The following is a 15,827-nucleotide window of genomic DNA, read 5'->3' as shown; positions in this document are numbered from 1 at the left end:
TTTTTTTTTTTTTAGTTTTAGAGTGTTTTGGCTTAATATTCAAGGGAAAGAATGAGAAAGAACGCTCAAGCAGTGAGGAAGAGTTTTTTTGGTTTGAACAGACTCTTAGTGAACCCAACAAACTCCTGGACAGCTCACTGCACCAGGCTTCTAGTCTGAGGATCTAGGAGTCATGACCCTGTTCTGGTGTAGATACTTTCAGTTTTCCCATACTTCTTTCTAACTCATACGCAAAATGCTACTGAGCCCAGCTTTCTCCTGGAGCAGCTCTGGGAACATTTATACTGCATTTTGAGACTCACAGAGCCTCTTTTCTCAATGGGAATCTGAGGAGTAAAACTTCAAGTGTGGAAAGTCAGATTTGCAATATCATTTGAGAGTAAAGAGAAAGGAACATGGTGACAACTTGTGATTCAAAGTTCCTTACAATTAGAGTAAGATTCACTAATATCTTGAGGAAAAGAAATAAACACCCATTAAAATCTTGAAATGTTAGTACAAAGAGGTAATAAACTGAGAGGACAGGATGATGATCATTAGTGGGTACACAGATTTGCTCCATTGTCTTTCTGAGGCTCAGTTCATTTTAGATTTCCAAAGCCTCTTTATTGTTAATTATTGATTTTTGAAAGAAGAAACTTCGCCTATATTAATTCTCCCTTCCAACAACACCTCAGGAGTTCGTCGCTGGAAGTCAATTCAAGAATCTTCTACTTGTTGAACAGTAAGAAATAAACAACCACAAAGGAATTTGAACCCTCAATCCTCTAGATCTGGAATCAGAAACCTTATTCATTTACACCATGCAGCCATTACCTTATCCATTACCACACAGCCAATACTGTGAGGTCACTGTACTAGCCTGTAAGTGAAAATGTTGATAAGGGAACATTAGGTTTCTCTTTTTAAATTTTTTAATTTGCAGTTGGAGGCAATTTTAACAACATTCAAAACAGAAACCAAATATCATATGAAACCTGTGAGAACAATTACTTAGAGTTAAAACACTGAGATTGTGAGATGATCAGAAGTGGCATATTTCTTTCAGAGCACTGTCATCTAAGTCACTTATAACAATGATGCATTCGGGTGGAGAATTATGAGCCAAAAACTTAACTCTGCTCTAAAGGGTGCAGATGACAGCATAAAGAGACGGATTTCCAGAAGTTGGTACATTCGGACCTTTTGGTCTCAAAGATAATACAGCATTGCTCTAGGGTGAAAAGTTTGGAACCACAAACTGGCGCTCCCTTTGTCAGAATGCCTGCTTTAATGACAGAAAAATATTTGTTATAATCCATTCATAACATAGCTTTTAAAAACTCTATCCTCCACCCACAAGTAGAAGAATCACCTGAGACAGAGGTGTGTCGGGGTAGGGGTCTTGAAACTCCATGGGAGCTTGGTCCTGAAGCGGGAGGTACATTTTGGTGACTTCCAAGCTACATCAAATGGAGAGAAAGGGGCCAAAATAGCTTGGAGAGATGCTTGTCTCATTGAAATGCTAACTAACCCCCAGGTATTTTGCCTAAAAGTCCTTCCCTAGTCCCTGTGAATTGATCCACAAAACAGTTCAAGGTGACTTTGTGCGACCCACTCCCAACTCTGCCTCGTATATTGGTAGGATAGGAGACATGAGAAATCTACAGATTCCTAAAGTAAAAAAAAAAATCACAAATTCTTTCAGTTTTCACATAGTCTTGGTTTCTTGGAAGTGCCAAGTTATTTGGAAGAAATAAACAACAGCCTTTTCCCTTTCCCTGCCCTGTCTTTCCCCCCCAGAGAGGTTAAATTTTCCTTCACTCCAAAATGCCCCCACTTGTTCCCAGATCCCTTGTAAAGTACTTCCTCCAGATTTCAGACACAATTCAAAAACTATCTTAGGTCATACTCTGGATGGTATGTCTTAATGTATACTTAGTCATCAATGGTAATTATCAATTTCCACTGGATGTGAATAGTAAAGGGTATCCATGACATGAAGACATGAAGGAGGAAGAGATAAAAGGAGACCTAAGAGAAGGAGGGAAGAAATAAAATAAAAAGAAGTAGGAATGGCTCACAGATGGTAGAGAAGTTGAACCATGAAGAAAAGCAAGCATAGAGATGCAGAAGATTAAATCCATGCACCTTTGCTTGCTCACCATTACAAAACGTTCTCACCAGTCTCCAGTTTTTCTCTCCTTCAACTCCTTTCTCCTCTGCCTCCCAAGACTCTAAGAAAAATGTACAAGACAATGCAGAGGAATACCAAGAAGAGTAGCATGAGTGTTGCTTTGAGAAAAATAGATGCAGGTGGGTAAACAAGAAACAGAGGGACTCTTGGTAAAAATGAAACCCTCTGGGTGTAACAATGTGATCTGAAAGCTGGCAGTGCTTCGTCTGGGTGATCAAGTCTGTTTCTGAAAGTCAAAAGAGACAGGAGATAAGATAAAAGGAAGGAAAATTCTCCTAACCATTATAACCTCTATTTGAAACAGAATCTTCTTGGCAAGCAGGAAAACTGCAAGGAAGCTATTTGGGGACTAGAACACGAAACATAAAACCAATTCATCTCCCTAAAACCCACATTAGGTACTCAAGAAAATATCAAAGTAGGAGCCTGGGTAGCTCAGTTGGTAGAGCATCAGACTTTTAATCTGAGGGTCCAGGGTTCAAGTCCCTGTTCAGGCGTTATCCTCATTTGACCCTTCTTTTTTTCCTCTTAGAACTCTACTGACATTGTGCTTCCTCTTAGGGAAACCCATCCCGACATTTACTATATGCGTCTTCATTTCTCTCTTCCTGCTTTGCTCAACAATAATCAGAGTAGAGCAAGGAGAGCAGAGAAATGGCAGAGTTAAGCACTCAATTAGTAGCCAAAATGTTGGCAGTTTGAACCCACCCAGAGGTACCTCAGAAGACAGGCCTGGTAATCTGCTCCTGAATGGTGAAAGCCTAGAAAACAGTATGAAGCAGTTCTACACTGCCTACAAGGGGTCACTAAAAGTCGAGGCAGCCCAATCCTTCCAAATGAGATGAAGATTTCTAAAAACAAACTTTGTTATTGTTGTGCCTCATGTTTTCTAATTTAGAATTTTCGTTGGAATGACCTAAGTGAGGGTCTCTAATAAAGGATCTCCATTAAGAGACAATCTGCCAAGTACTCAACAGCTGCATTCACAGCATGTAGTCATTTGGAGGGGAGGGAAGGGAAAGAAGAGATGCTAGCAGGGTCAAATTAGCTACAGAGCCTCCCTTAAAAATCTTCTCTCCCGTAAAATCCCACAATGCCAATGTCTAGGGCTGCAAGGACTCTAATCATACCACTAGAGGTATAGAGCTTCTTGGGAGAAGGGGGAGGAGAAGTGGGGCCAACTGGCCACAGAGGTCCCTGATCCAGGCACAGTCCTAAGGTGAATATCCTTAGGTCCCCAGTGAATCACCACTGTGCCCTCTACTCGTTCAAGCCTGGTTTCACGCACAGTAGGTAATAGACTCTCAAAGAAAGTAAAGTCCTCTCCTCAGTAACCTGGCCTATGCACCCTGCTGTGACTTCCCTTTCTCACCTTCCTGCGCCTAGGTGGATTCCCCCAGGATACTCAGAGGGCCTGGCCTGCTGGCTGTGAACCTGAATGCAGCCCTGTGCCCCAGAAGATTCTGCGTGGGACTGTAGAAGGGCTGTGGGAGTCAGCCTGAGGCAGCGGGGCCTTGCGCCCCTAGGACACGCGGTGACCGAAATGCCTGAGGGGATGAGGTGGGGGGAGCAGGGCACTGGAGGGGACACCCAGGGACCCCGCTCAAACTGCCTTGGTGAGGTGAGAGCATGTCACTAAGTGCTCTCCAATAGATTTTTTTATTTGGCTGTCTTTATGCTTTGTGATATCCGGGTATCATAAAGAGACAGCAAAAGATGTGAAACTTAGGTTTCTGGTGTCCCTGCTTGATGGACCAAAAGCCAAATTTGTTGCCACCGAGATAATGTAAAAGTCTCATCCCTCACTCTCCCACAACCTTCCAGGTCACCGAGTTCCTCCTTGCAAAGGCAAGCATAATTTCTTGGGTATTCTCTCAGAGATATTTTTTCCTCCACTTTTTATACAAATAAGGAAATACCAAATACATTCCACTGCATCTTGGTTTTTTCACTTCATGGAGGTTGTAGTGATTTCCAAATCAATACAGGAACAGCTTCTTCCTTCTTTGCTTGGCAGCAAAGAGTTCCATGGTATGGGTATATCATAATATATATCTTGCCCATACAAATAATGCTGCAATAAGTGATATTCCATATCTGACATTTCAAATGGGTGTGAGTACTTTCTATACATGGAATTGCTGAAGCAGTCCATGTGATGTGTGATGGTAATTCTGATGGATCTTGCCTAATATACATTCCCACCAGCATGCCACAATGTCCTTCCTTCCCACACTACTGCAACCACTTTGTGTTCTAACACATTAATGACAAAAACAATAATAAACCCATCACGGTGACCACGTGTGTTATAGGGTAGAACTGCTCCGCAGCTTTTTCTTGGCTGTAATGTTCACGGAAACAGATTACTAGGCCTTCCTTCTGCAGTGCCATTGTGTCAGTTTGAACCACCAACCTTTAGGTTACTAGCCAAGCACAAAACATATTGACCACCCAGGGACTATTATATCAACGTAGGCCTTAGGTAAATGACACGTTCAAATATTAACACAGAGTAAACAAGCCGTTGTTAGACTACCCAAATCATATTTAGTCCAATGGAGCCACCCAGAATTTGGAAAATAGCTATTTAAGACTCTACTTATAATTGATGAAGCAAAATTAAAACTTCAGATAAGGGAGAAAACAATTATATAAATGAAAATATGATAGAGGTAGCAACTCAAATCAATAGAAATGGGTGAATTATTTGATAAATGGTGTTTGGCTAACTGTGTAGCCAACTAGGAAAACTAAACCTTACATCATTGTAACACCTGTGATACTAAATTTCAAATAGATATAAAATTTAAAAGTAAAAAAAGAAAAAGAAAATGAAATATAACTACTGGAAAGGCCAAAACAGAAGGTTTGTACAACTTTGGTGTATAAAACAAATATTTAAACAAACCTTAGTAACAATGAAAGTTTGACATAATTCACTACATTAAAAAAATTCTTCCTGGATGTGTTTGCATTCTCTTTATAAAAAGCAACACTCCTCCACCTATGGTCACTTAATCTTTGACAGTGGACCAGTGTTCATTAGATGGGAAAAGGACAGTCTTTTTAACAAATTATGCTGGCAAAACTGAATGTCCATTTGTAAAAAAATGAAACAAGGGTTTAATGGGTTAAGACCAATTACAGAGTTGTTAGGAAAATCAGACTATTGTCACTTCTGTCTCTGTTTGTAACTAAGAAGGGTATTTTGTGCCAAAGAGCACAATTTTTTTTTAAATAATTTTTATTGTGCTTTAAGTGCAAGTTTACAAATCAAGTTAGTCTCTCACACAAAAACCCGTGTACACCTTGCTACACACTCCCAATTACTCTCCCCCTAATGTGACAGCCCGCTCTCTCTCTCCACTCTCTCTTTTAGTGTCCATTTCGCCAGCTTCTAACCCCGTCCACCCTCTCATCTCGCCTCCAGGCAGGAGATGACAACAGGGCACAATTTTTTCTATCTTTCTAAAATCTTTATATTGAAATAAATATAACTTCCACTTATTTCAAAAGTACAAAAACAAAAGAGTTTATATACAGTGAAAATCTTTCCCTTTCACCACCTCCCCACCCCATTCCAGCTGCACCAGATTCTGCCTCCCCAAGCAACTATGTTAATATGGGGTTACCTGCAGGAAATATTATTTGCATAAAGAAGCTAATAACCAGTTGCCATGGAGTCAGCTCTGACTTATGAAGACTTCATGTGTGTCGGAGTAGAACTGTGCTCCTTAGGGCTTTGCATGGCTGATTTTTTGGAAGTAGATTATCAAGCTTTTCTTCTGATATGCCTCTGGGTGGACTACAACTTCCAACCTTCTGATTACGACTCAGGGACAAATAAGCCAAGAAGAATCTATTATTTTCCCCACATTTTATACCTTCTAAACCTCCTGTACTGCATATTACATACTGCGGAAACTAATATTTCCATATTACATATTAGGGAAATTACAAATATCGTCTCCATAGTTTCTTAATTTTTTTTTTTTTTTCCCTGCTTTGCTTATGTGGTTTTTCTTTGTTTGCCATTTTGGTTGTTGTTTTGTTTTGTCCTGTCTTTTTCTTTTTTCTTTTGCTTTATTTAGGTGAAAGTTTACAGAGCAAATTAGTTTCTCATTAAACAATTAATGCACATATTGTTTTGTGCATTGGTTGCCATCTCTGTGATGTGTCAATATGCTCCCCTTCTTGACGTTGGGTTCTCCATTTCCATTCATTCAACTTTCCTGTCCTCTCCTGCCTTCTCTTCCTTGCCTCTGGACTGGTGTGCCCATTTAGTCTCCTGTACATAGCTGAACTACGCATGTATATTGTTCATAGACACCGCCAAGTCAGTTCTGACTCATAGCGTCCCTACGTACAACAGAACCAAACATTGCCGGGTCCTGCACCATCTTCATGATCCTTGCTATGTTTGAGCCTATTGTTCCAGCCACTACATCAATCCATCTGGTTAAGGATCTTCCTCTTTTTCTATGACCCTCTATTTTACCAAGCATGATGTTCTTCTCCAGGGACTGGTCCTTCCTGATAACATGTCAAAAGTATGTGAGATAAGTCTCCCCATCATTGTTTTAAGGGGCACTCAGGCCATACCTCTTCCGAGACAGATTTGTTCATTCTTTCAGCATACCAGAGTATATTCAATATTCTTCACCAACACCACAATTAAAATGCAAAGGCATCAATTATATTTCGGTCTTCCTTATTCATTGTCCAACTTTTCAAAGCATATGAGGTGACTGAAAACACCATGGCTTGGGTCAAGCACACCTTTGTCCTTAACTTGTCTTTGATTTTTCACACTTTAAAGAAGTCTTTTGCAGCAGATTTACCAAATGCAATGCGTAGTTTGAATTCTTGACTGTGGCTTCCCTGGGCGTTGATTCTGGATCCAAGTAAAATGAAATCTTTGCCAACTTCATCTTTCTCTGTTTATCATGATGTTACTTATTGGTCCAGTTTTAAGGATTTTTGTTTTCTTTATGTTGAGGTGTGATCCATACTGAAGGCTGTGGTCTTTGATGTTCATCAGTAAGTGCCTCAAGTTCTCTTCACTTTCAGAAAGCAAGGATCTGTCGTCTGCATATCACAGGTTGTTAATGAGTCTTCCTCCACTCCTGATGCTGTATTCTTCTTCATATGCTCCAGCTTATGGGTTACTTGCTCAATATACAGACTGAATAAATACGGTGTTAAATACAACCCTGACATACACCTTTATGGACTTTATACCATTTGAATTATGTCCCCTCAAAAATATGTGTATCGCCTTGGTTAAGCCATGATTCCCAGTATTGTGTGGTTGTCCTCCATTTTGAGATTGTAATTTTATGTTAAAAGGATTAGAGTGGGACTGTAACACCACCCTTACTCAGCTCACTTCCCTGATCCAATGCAAAGAGAGACTCCCTGAGGTGCATCCTGCACCACCTTTTATCTTAAGAGATAAAAGGAAAGAGAAGCAAGCAGATGTTTGGGGACCTCATACCACGAAGAATGCAGCACTAGGAGCAGAGCGGATCCTTTGGACCTGGTGTCCCTGTGCATGAGAACCTCCTTAATCATGGGAAGATTGAAGACAAGGAATCTTCCTCAAGAGCCAGCAGAGAGAGAAAGCAATCCCCTGGAATCGACACCCTGAATTTGGACTTGTAACCTACTAGACTGTGAGACAATTAATACCTCTTTGTTAAAGCCATCCACTTGTGGTACATCTGTTACGGCAGCACTAGATGACTAAGACAGCAAGGATCTGTCATCAGCATATCACAGGTTGTTAATGAGTCTTCCTCCACTCCTGATGCTGTATTCTTCTTCGTATAGTCCAGCTTGTGGGTTGTTTGCTCAATGTACAGATTGAATAAATATGGTGTTAGATACAACCCTGACACACACCTTTACTGGCTTTATACCAGGCAGGATCTCCTTATTCTGTTTGAACAACTGCCTCTTGATCTATGTCCAGGTTCCTCATGAGCCCACAGTTAAGTGTTCTGGAATTCCCTTTTTTTTTTTTTTTGCAATGTTATTCATAATTTGCTACGATCCACATAGTTGAATACCTTTGCATAATCAATAAAGCACAAGTAAAAGTCTTTCTGGTAGCCTCTGCCTTCAGCCAGGATCCATCCGACATCAGCAATGATATCCCTCATTCCACGTCCTCTTCTGAATCCAGCTTGAATTTCTGGGAGTATCCTGTCAATGTACTGCTGCAACCACTTTGGAATGAATTCAGCAAAATTTTACTTGTGTGTGATATTAATGATATCATTTAATAAATTCTGCATTCTGTGGGATCACTTTTCTTTGGAATAGGCATAAATATGGATGTCTTCCAGGCAATTGGCCAGGTAGCTGTCTTCCAAATCTCTTGGCAAAGAAAGGTGAGCATTTCCAGTGCTGCATCCATTTGCTGAAACATCTCATTTGGTATTCCCTCAATTCCTGAAGCCTTGTTTTTCACCAATACCTTCAGTGCATCTCGCACTGCTTCTTTCAGTGCCATTGGTTCTTGATCATATGCTACTTCCTATAATGATTGAACATCGACCAATTCTTTTTGGTACAGTGACTCTGTATTCCCTCCATCTTCTTTTGATCTTTCCTGTGCTGTTAATAATTTAGAGCATAGAATTCTTCAGTATGGCAACTTCAGGCTTGAATTTTTTTCTTCAGCTCTTTCAGATTGAGAAATGCTGGGCATGTTCTTTTGGTTTTCTAACTCCAGGTCTTTGCACATGTCTTAACACTTTACTTTGTCTTCCTCAGCTGACCTTTGAAATCTTCTGTTCTGCTCTTCATTTCTTCCTTTCACTTTAGTTACTATATGTTCAACAGCAAATTTCATAGTTTCTTCTAAAAACCATTTTGGCCTTTTCTTTCCTCTCTTTTTCCTGTCTCTTGCTTTCTTTATGTATGATGTCCTTGATGTCATTCCACAACTCGTCTGGTGTTCGGTCATTAGTGTTCAATGTGTTAAATCTATTCTTGAGTTAGTATCTAAACTCAGGTGGGATATACTCAAGGTCATACTTTGGCTTCCTGGACTTGTTCTAATTTTCTTAAGCTTCAACTTGAACTTGCAATTGAGCAACCAATGGTCTGTTCTGCAGTCATCCCCTGAACTTGTTATGACTGATGATGTTGAGCTTTTCCATTGTCTTTTCCCACAGATATAGTTGACTTGATTCCTGTGTATTCCATCTGATGAGGTCCACGTGTATAATCACAGTTTATGTTGGTGAAAGAAAAGTATTTGCAGTTAAGAAGTCATTGGTCTTGCAATATATTTTATCATGTGATCTCCAGCATAATTTCTATCACCAAGGCCATATTTTCCAACTACAGATATTTCTTTTTTTCCAACTTTTGCATTCCAGTCACGAGTAATTCTCAATGCATCCTGATTTTTCAATTTCAGACTGCAGAAGTTGGTAAAAATTTTCAATTTTTTAATTTTTGGCCTTAGTGGTTGGTGCATAAATTTGAATAATAGTCACATTTACTGGTCTTATTTTTTGCATATGGATACTATCCTATCACTGGCAGCACTGTACTCAGGATAAATCTTGAAATGTTCTTTTCGATGATGAACCCAAAGCCATTCCTCTTCAATTTGTCATTCTCAGCATAGTAGACAATATGTTTGTCTGATTCAAAATGGGCAATACCAGTCGATATCAGCTCACTGATGCCTAGGATATTGATCTTTATGCATTCCTTTTCATTTTGGACAATTGGCAATTTTCCTAGATCCATAATTTGCACATTCCACATTCTGGTTATTAATGGATGTTTGTAGCTGTTTCATCTCATTTTGGGTACTGCTACATCAGCAAATGAAGGTCCTGAAAGCTTGACTTCATCCACACCATTAAGGTCTACTCTACTTTGAGGAGGGAGCCCTTTCCTGTTCATCTTTTGAGCATCTTGCAACCTGAGGGGCTCGTTGTCTGGCACTGTATCAGATAATGTTCTCCTGCTGGACTCAATTGCTGGAGGCTGCAGTAGTTGTGGTCCATTAGCCCTTTGGACTAATATGTCCCTCCTACCTTTGGATTTCTTCATTCTCCCTTGCTGCAGAGAGGATGGGACCAGTAGACATATTTTAGATGGCGACACACAAGCTTTTAAGACCCAAGACGCTACTCGCTAAAGTAGGATCTAGAACATTTTCTTTATAAACCATGTGATGCCAATCAAGCTAGATGTTCCCTGAGACCAAAAACCCCAGCCTTCAGCCCAGTAATTCAGTTCCTCAGGGAACGTGAATGTGTCTATAAATCTTCTATGACATTGCCTTGGTCAAGTTGTGCTGACTTCCCCAGTATTCTGTACTGTCTTACGCTTCACTGAAGTTACCACTTACCAATTGTCTAGTTAGTATATTTCCCTTCCTACAACACTCCTCCCTCGTAACCATCAAAGATTCTTTCTTTCTGTGTATAAACCTTTTCATGAGTTTTATAATAGTGGTCTCATACAATATTTGTCCTTTTGTCATTGACTAATTTCACTCAGCATAATGCTCTCAAGATTCATCCATGTTGTGAGTTGTTTCACAGAGTCATCATTGTTCTTTATTGTTGCATAGTATTCCAGAATGCTCCTTAGAAGCAAGGATACCGAGACTCCATCTTACATACTTTGGACATGGTGTCAGGAGGGATTAATCCCTGGAAAAGGGACTGATCACGCTTGGCAAAGTTCAGGGTCAGTGGAAAAGAAGACCTTCAACCAAGTGGATTGACACAGTGGCTACAACAATGAGTTCAAACGTAACAATGATTGGAAGGATGGCTCAGGACCAGGCAGCGTTTCGTTCTGTTGTGCATAGGGTCGCTATGAGTCAGAACCAACTTAACGGCACCTAACTACAACAACAACTGTATTCCATTGTGTGTCCATACCATAGTTTGTTTATCCATTCATCTGTTGTTGGGTACTTAGGTTGTTTTCATCTTTTTGCTATTGTGAATAATGCTGGAATGAACACAGATATGCATATGTTTATTCCTGTGATGGCTCTTATTTCTCTAAGATATATTCCTAGGAGGAAGATTAGCATACGTGAGTATATGGTATTCCTGTTTCTAGCCTATAAAAGAAGCATCATATTGTTTCCAAAACGGTTGTACCATTTTGCTTTCCCACCAGGAGTACATTAGAGTGCCAATCTTCCCGAAGACTCTCCAACAATTGTTATTTTTTGGTTTTCTTTGAATCGTGCCAGTAGTATTGGGGTGAGATGGTATCTCATTGTAGTTTTGATTTGCATTTCTCTCATGACTAGTGATCACAAACATCTCCTTGTGTGTCTGTTAGCTGCCTGAATGCCTTCTTTGGTGAAGTGTCTGTTCGTATTCTTTGCCCATTTTTTAATTGGGTAATTTGTCTTTTTGTTGTAGAGGTGTTGGATTTTCCTATAAAATTTAGAAACTAGACCTTTGTTGGATATGTCATAACCACACATTTTTTCCCAGTCTGTTGGATCTCTTTCTATTCTTTTGATAAAGTCTTTTGATGAACATAAGTGTTTAAATACCAGTAGCTCAGTGGGAGAACACTTTCTTAGCATACATGAGGAGGCAGGCTCAATACCCAATATCTCCATTTCTTCTTTCCTCACAAAGCATGTCCAAAGATCTTTAATCTCAGAAAATTCTTATGTTGAGTTGTTTTGGCCTTGGCGTTTCTTTCTTAACTAACTCTTTGGCACAATGGTACTCACATAAACTTGTTTTTTTTTTTTTTTGTCATTTCTATTATCCATACACTCTCTCCAAGCATTCTCAACAATCGCTGGTATATAGGCCATCGTCTGCATGGCCCAAAGACTAAGCAGTCATTTAATAAGCCTGGGGGAAGTTGAGGGTTAAGTGGCTACAGAATCTGAAAGAAGAATAACGTGCTCTAGCTTTTGGGAAAAATCAATGTTCCTTATTTGCAATGGAGAACACAGGATTCTCAAGTAGTGTCTGGGAAAGAAGTCATTCCTGCCAAAGAAGACAGACATTTCCTTGTCTCATCTCCTTTTCTGGCACATTCTAAAATGTTGAGAAGTAGATGTTTAACCCAGGTTTGGGCTGAGTATGCAAAGACTCTCTACCCTATCTTATCTGCCTCTCATTCACCGATGTGGATATCGTGCGGATAGAAGAGCATGGCAACATCTTTATCCATCTGTCCTGAACTCAGTCTCCAGTGGCTGAGAGAGTCCCACTTCTTGAACAGGCTGCCAAAGAAGAAATGGAGTACAAATTCTAAACTCTCATGGGTCAAAAGAGGGGAACACAGACACGTTAACCCACAGACCTTGGGTAGAGTCGACATCATTTCAGGACAGTTGTCAGATCCTTGTGGAACAATTCTACATTTCCCTATAAATATTTTCAATTATTGATGCTCAGAGTAATAATAACAATCTTGATGAATCAATGGGGATTTGATCACACAATCCCAAATATGAACTAAGACAGTTTTTCTGTTTTGACCTAAACTAGGAGAAAATCTTCTAGAGGGACTTTGAAGAGAAAGTTTTGAAGGCAAGAAAAAGGCTAGTTTCTCCACAGGAAGTGGGGATCAGTTATGGCAGAAGAGGTGGAAGCCAAGAGACCTGTAGGTCTTTTGTAATGTATCATCTCATTTCATTTTCTCTCCAAAAGCTGCAACTATCTACCTTTTACCAGTCTGTCACAGGTCATCCCTAAGCCAATTTTGAAGTCACCTACTTGACTTGCCAGGGACTAAACTACATTGCCTCTGCACCTATACTACCCACTGCCCTTGAGTTGATTCCTGAGGAATAAGTGGCTGAGTATGTAGTTATTACTAATTGCACAAGGTCTCTGACTTTTGGTGGTCACAGTCTACTCTTTAGACTCCTTTTGAGCTAAGAGCAGGGTGTGAAGAGTCAAGGAGCTGGAAAGAATTTCTTTAGGAGTAAGGTGGGTTTCAATAGGCTTCGTTTAAGAGTTAGAACTACATGGAGCAAACAAAAGGGAACTTTCTTTTTTATAATTTGCATTTCAAGGAAAATTTAGTAAACTTCCTCAATCACAATTGTGCTTAATCAAAAAGCTACAGGCCCATTCCGCATCATTTCTCAATACTCTTCCAACCACATCCATGTACAGAAATTGGGAAATCCCCGCAGCCGCCACTGAAACCGTCAATATCAGGGACATCTGAACTGCAAACAAAAATTCAGCCTCAGGTGTGCCTTCCACAGTGCTTAGCCTGTGTAGGCCAGGAAAGAAAGATCAAAGAATTGCTCTCGAAGGCAAGGCAGTCTTGGGAAAAATGAGCTGAATCATCTTCTGGAACAACCCTGCTTCTCTTTTCCTTGCCCCCTTCCTCTCTCTCCTTCTTCTCCTCTCTTCCTTCAGTTCACACCACCCAACCTCTTTCCTTTCTCCATCAACTGATGCGCCTCTCTCTCCTCCAGAATGACATTTTCAGAATAGTTCAGTGCATTCCTAGTCCCCTGCATGCTCATTTTAACCACTGTACTGAGATTCAGGTGTAGTTGATATCTTTTTTACCATGTCACTTGATAATTTCTTCCCTCTGCTAAAACACCCAGGATAGACTGACTCGGTCAGGCAAACTGCAGAGGTGAGAAAAATGGAAGTTAGGTAAATTTTTCCCTCTGAATTTAGAACACTTCAACCTCTTGATGAGGATAAAGAATTTATGAAAGAACCTAAAATATGTTTGGAAGAAATACTTTAAAAACTTGCATTCTAATCGATAGTCAAAACGTGGTTAAGGCAGAAAGCCTCGACTCTTTGCTCACTGGAGACTGAGCTTTGAGAACCTATCCGGGCACATGGAGGGCTTTTATTTAAAATTAGCCCTGTAGGTGGACTTCAGCTGGTGTAATTTCTTCATTTATTTTAGAGAGGCTGATTCAGAAAGGTGAGTTGTCACAGGATGCAGTGTTTCTTATTTTCTGTTTTCTCCTTTATTTTCAGTCACATCAGAGGCCTGTTTTCAGGCCAGAACTCTCTAGAACATAAATTACTTGTCTTCTGGCTTCTCTATCATTCTTTGACTTTTTTTCTTATGTGCAAATTAGAGTTACAAATAAATAATATTAATTTTACTTCCCTGTTGAGCTAATGGAGACCCCACATGGTGCAAATGGCTAACATGTTGGGCTGACAGCCAAAGAGCTAGTATGTTGGAATCCACCCAGAAGCCCTGGGAAGAAAGCCTGGACCATCTACATCTGAAAAAATCAGCCTTTGAAAACCCTGTGGAGCGCAATTGTTCTCTAACACACATGGGGTCACCATTCATCAGAATCAACTCGAAGGTAACTGGTTTGTATTTTTATTTTATTTTAGTTAATAGTGTTAAATTATAAATGTAGAAAGCAGGCTTTATTTAGATTAATATCACTTTAGGCAGGGCCTAGATGGCAGAGTAGTCAAATACTTCCTGTGGTTCCTCTTACAACAAAGACCCAAAAACACAAGTGATTTGATTATATATGAAAATCTAGGAAACCTGAGCATCAAAGAAAAAGTTGGGGAATTGGGCTGAGAGGCAGGGAGAGGAAGAGATGATTCAGGAGCAGGGAGGAGCTGCCAGTCCTGACTGGTACTGGCACCCTTCAGGCTGGATCAGCTGGTGTGGCTGGTGAGGCAGATGTGGCACTTGGGATAAATTTACCACATCAGGAGAGACCAAATGGTAGAGAGATGGCTCACACCTCCAGAACCAGCCAGGAACAGCACTCCATCAGTGAAAGATAAGCACAAGTTTCTAACCTACCAGCAGATCCAAAAAAAAAAAGAAAAGAAAAGAAACCCTTTTGGGAAGTACCTCTCTCCCATTTACCTGAGCCCTCCCCACTGTGCTTTTGGTCCCAGTCAGCTTCAGCAAGTGCTGCACTCCCTGGGATGGAAGTACAACCCTTCTTGCACTCTGAGCCATTCTCCCAGCTTTGGAAAATGAACAAATTAACAAACAGGAAAAAATAATCTGCCAGCTCCCCTAAACTGAGAACTCAGGGTAGGCACAGAACCTTTGCCTAGGCACAGGCATAAGGGGTCCATGGACTTGGAATGCCTTTCACCCCTGCATAGACCTGTCTGGGCTCATTTCAGCAGCACTGGCCCTCATTAGCAGAGTATACCAGGGTATATACCTGAAGCTTATTTTCATCTGTATCTGCTATAAGGAGGAGTGACAGATTTATTACATCTGACACTACCCTGCCCATTAGGCAGGGTCCTCACCTACCCACATCAGGGCCTGAGTACTGGTGGCTTCACACACTCCACCAAGCCACCCATGATAGGGGTCCAAGGATAAGTGGCGACTCCCAGTACTTACAGTCAACATCGCTGGGTGCCCATAGTCTGGCTGCAAAACCCTCCTGCCTATGTGCTCTAGCGAACCAGAACATGCCTTCCGCCCAGATACTCAGGGGCAGCCGTCAGCCCCCAAACTTTATCAGTGCATGACCCTCTACTGCAGCCAGATATTGGTGCCTACTCCAATCACCCTGCCCTTCTAGGATGGTACGTGACAGGCTGTGCCACACACTCCGTGGCTGATGACCTGAACACCTGAGCTGAATCCACACGAGAAAAGTAAATGGACTTCTGGGCTCACATACCTAGTA

The 15,827-nt window shown here is 40.7% G+C and overlaps 1 non-coding gene across 1 annotated transcript; it reads left to right on the top strand.

Moving 5' to 3' along the window:
- The first annotated feature begins 2,600 nt into the window (after window positions 1–2,600).
- On the top strand, window positions 2,601–2,673 carry TRNAK-UUU (transfer RNA lysine (anticodon UUU)). Its single transcript has one exon. It is a non-coding gene; the product is annotated as a tRNA-Lys (tRNA).
- Window positions 2,674–15,827: the final 13,154 nt, after the last annotated feature.

The sequence above is a fragment of the Elephas maximus genome, chromosome 1 (genome assembly GCF_024166365.1).
Source record: "Elephas maximus indicus isolate mEleMax1 chromosome 1, mEleMax1 primary haplotype, whole genome shotgun sequence".
Lineage (NCBI taxonomy): Eukaryota > Metazoa > Chordata > Mammalia > Proboscidea > Elephantidae > Elephas > Elephas maximus.
The sequence above is the reverse complement of the archived record's forward strand: the minus strand, read 5'-3'. Positions and strand labels throughout refer to the sequence as shown.